Source organism: Oncorhynchus kisutch, linkage group LG26 (genome assembly GCF_002021735.2).
Source record: "Oncorhynchus kisutch isolate 150728-3 linkage group LG26, Okis_V2, whole genome shotgun sequence".
Taxonomy (NCBI): domain Eukaryota; kingdom Metazoa; phylum Chordata; class Actinopteri; order Salmoniformes; family Salmonidae; genus Oncorhynchus; species Oncorhynchus kisutch.
Genome location: NC_034199.2, coordinates 6,680,774 through 6,684,753, shown reverse-complemented (window position 1 = coordinate 6,684,753; position 3,980 = coordinate 6,680,774). Strand labels below are relative to the sequence as shown.

The 3,980-nt window shown below is 43.2% G+C and overlaps 1 pseudogene; it reads right to left on the bottom strand.

Moving 5' to 3' along the window:
- Positions 1-1,605: 1,605 nt before the first annotated feature.
- Positions 1,606-3,451, bottom strand: LOC109871280 (general transcription factor II-I repeat domain-containing protein 2-like; annotated as a pseudogene).
- Positions 3,452-3,980: the final 529 nt, after the last annotated feature.

Genomic DNA, 3,980 nt, shown 5'->3' with positions numbered 1-3,980 from the left:
GAGGAGAGAGGATGCAGAAGGTGAGCAAATCTAATTGATAAAAGGCGATAGTCTTCTTCATTCTGATGTGGCAACTGATTGAACAGGGCTTGTTCGGTGACATTTACAGTATGGCTACGTTTACACAGAGGGCCCAATTCAGATCTTTTTTCCACCAATTGGCATTTTTACCAATCACAGATCTGAAAATAATATCAGAATTGGGCTGCCTGTGTAAAAACAGCCTCAGATAACAGCCTTGTTTGCTTTCGCCGAAAAGCATTTTTGAAATCTGACATGTTGGCTGGATTCACGTGTAGCTTTAATTTGGTATCTTGAAAGGAACGCTACCGTCCCACATATCCCAGAGAGGTTAAGCCATAGAAAAAGTTAGAAATCTTCCATCTAGCCGTTATCGGCTGAGATAATGAGTGGGCTGGACATGCCAAGAGATGAGTTCAGATTGGTCTGCCATATAGAGACTTCTGTCTATTTGAGCTCGTCTGTCTTGGTGATCCTGTCGAATGCAGCTTTTCTAAAATGTATTGTGTAGGTGAGCTGTGTAGTGGAGCTGTTGCACTCCACTTTCTGGAGAAGTTTTGAAATTAGAGTGTGATACCTAAAGAGATGGAGAAATCACCTGTCTCCGGATTACATCTTCAAACTAAGGGCAACCGTGGTATGGCATTCCTGACCGGGAGACGCATCCATCATGCATGATAATGTATACAGGTAAGATAGTGGAGCGTTAGCAAGCTACATTTTCAGATATTACATGTTTCTAATTTTGGCAAAGTGATTTAATCTCAAGCTAAAGTGTACTGTTAGCTAGCTAACGTTAGCTGGCTGGCTCCCTAGCTGACGTTATTATTCGTACCCCAGAGCCGTTTTCTTGTCTAGTTAGCCTAAGTTTAGGTAGCTAACATTTAACCTGGTTGGTTAGCTCACAGCACTGTGGCATTGTTGGAACTGTGTTTATTGTTGTTTAATTAGCTAACGTTAATTGGCTGACTCATTAGCTAACATTACGTGACGTGTGTACAACACCTGTTGAATATGGCCGGTTTCAGTAAATGTCTGCAAAAAAGCTTAATGAAATTCTGTCCAGCAGAGCTGGTTAGGCTGTTTTTATGTTATCCATAGGTAAAAAATCATCGGCCAGAGCGTCTAGTGTGCGCTCCGAGAGCGAAACAAGTTTGGTGGGGCAAAAGCTTAAGAAGGTGTGAATGATGCTGAATTGGTGTAGACCAGGGGTGTCAAACTCAAATACCCAGTGGGCCAAAATGTAAAACCTGAACAAAGTCACGGGCCAACATTGAACAAATTAACCTTTTAATATGGACCCAAACAAGTTTTGCTTTAACATTGAATATGGAACAAGCATCGCTTATTACCATACAATATATAATTTAATAGTGGAGACATGCAAAATCGAATTTCAAATGAAAAAACACATCAATGGCATTCATTTATTAAATAAATAAAATGTAAATAAAAATGTATGCCTCTTTTCTATTTGCAGCCTTCTGATTTAAATACCAAAATAAACTTTTTCCACTGGCTAATAATTTTACAAATAAAATGATAATAAATCAATCAACCATTCAAGCCCATGCCTTGTAGCAAGAAAACGTTAATTATTGCACACTGGTCTAATCTGATGTGCCCAAGCCAGATACCTGGCATCTCTTCTTGGATGCTAGTTCATCAATGTCTGAGCTCAAGCTCTGAGCTGAAGAAATCCTTAGTATCGAGCGAAGATGTTCATCAGTCAGACGTCTCCTGTGAGTTGTTTTGGTCATCTTCATCTCGGAGAAAAGTTGCTCGCATAGATAAGTGCTGCCGAACATGGAGAGCATCTGAGCAGCTTGGGTGCGGAGCTGAGGCATTGTGTCAGGGATGAACCGTGGAAACTGTGCGGCGCCCACAGCATCATACTTTGACTTCAGCGTGTCGTTGCACTGGAGTTCAATCAGCTCCATTTGGATGTTGGTTGGTGCATTTTCCACATCAACTGCGAAGGGATTACTAAGCAGTTCAAACTTGCATTTCTGGGCATCGAAGTCGGCAAATCGCCGGCTAAACTCAGCGGCGAGAACACTGAGTTTTTCAGCAAACTGTGCGCATGGGAACACGGCGGTAGAGATCTGCGCTTTTATGGATTGGCAGCAGGGAAAATGGCAAGGGTTTCCTTGCAGCATCTGATTCTCCCACAGGCACAGTTTAGTTTTGAAGGCCCTCACTGCAGCGTACATGTCTGTGATGATGCGCCCCCGCCCCTGAAGCTGCAGGTTCAGCGCATCGAGATGGCTCGAGATGTCACAGAGAAAGGCCAGCTCACACAGGAACTTTTGCTCCCGGAGCTCTGCTGTATCCTTCCCTTTGGTTTCCAGGAATTGACATATTTCCTCGCGCAGCTCGAAACATCTGTTCAGTACTTTTCCTCTGCTTAGCCATCTCACCTCTGTGTGATACGGCACGTCTGCGTATTCCGAACCACACTCCTCCAGAAAAGATTTAAACTGGCAGTGATTTAGACCTTTGGCTCTTATAAAGTTAACTACCTGTGTTACTGTGGTCATAACATGTTCCATCTTTAGGGCTTTGGCACACAGTGCTTCCTGATGTATGATGCAGTGGTAAACAGTTAGCTCACCTGCACAGTTCTCTTCCCGCATCTTCTCCCGAACCATGCCCACCAGTCCACTCACGCTGGCGCACCATCTGTCGTTAATCCAACGAGTTTATCCCACGGCAGCTTTATTTCAGTTACACATTTGGAAACCTCCTCAAAGATTTCCTTTCCTGTGATTGTGCCATGCATTGATTTGAATCCTAATAGCTCCTCCGTAACACACAGATTTGAGTCCACTCCACGGATGAAGACTGACAGCTGAGCAGTATCAGATGCGTCGCAGCTCTCATCCACAGCGAGGGAGAACGCAACAAAATCTTTTCCCTTTTCCATCAGCTGGTCATACAGATTGGTGGCAAGATCACATGTGCGATCAGCTACTGTGTTCCTGCTCAGGCTCACGTTTGAAAATGCTTGTTTTTTCTCTGGGCATACGAGGTCACAACTTCATCATGCACTTTTTCATGAACTCTCCCTCATTAAAGGGCCGGGCTGATTTTGCGATCTCTGCTGCCACTATATAACTAGCCTTTACAGCAGCCTCGCTTTGTGATGTGGCTTTTTTAAACATATTCTGTTGTGAAACCAAACTTATTTTCATCTCCTCTACTTTCTGGCTCCTTTGAGTCATGTCCAGGTCCTTGTATTTGTCATGGTGTTTCGTTTCAGTGTCGTCTAATGTTGTACTCCTTACTTACAGCCACGTTGACTCCACAAACAAGACAAACAGGTTTGTCTTTTACATATGTAAACAGATATTCTGCCTCCCACTTGTCCAGAAAGCTCCTGTTTTCTGCCTTTCTTTTCGCCATTTTTGGGAAGGGTTAGCTCGCTGACAGTTGTAACGTCTATGTTGCTATGACTACTGTCACAGAGGAGAGAGCGTTTCTGGGTCCTGTCCTGATTGGCGCGCGAAAACAGCAGAGCATTATGGGATTCGTAGTATTAGTGGTGAATGCGCTGTATAATACCGGCGGGCCAGCTCTAGTAGTAATTTGGTATTGTCTCGCGGGCCAAATATAATTACCCCGCGGGCCAAATTTGGCCCACGGGCCAGAGTTTGACACCCATGGTGTAGACAAAGAGCTCTTCACTAGATATCAAAACATTCAAAGGCCATTTACGCAAAAGTGAGTTTACAAGAATTACTTGCCCATTGCTCCGCAAATGTAATGTATGATAGACCATTTTTGTAGCTCTGAGTCTCTACTTTCATACAATATTAAAATAACACAATTATACATTTTGATACATAAGACCGTGGTGAGTCACAAATAAGTTTGGTAGTAAACAACATGTACATAGACTCTGCAATTAAAGATACACTGGTTCTTAATGCAACCGCTGTGTCAGATTTTTTAAAAAC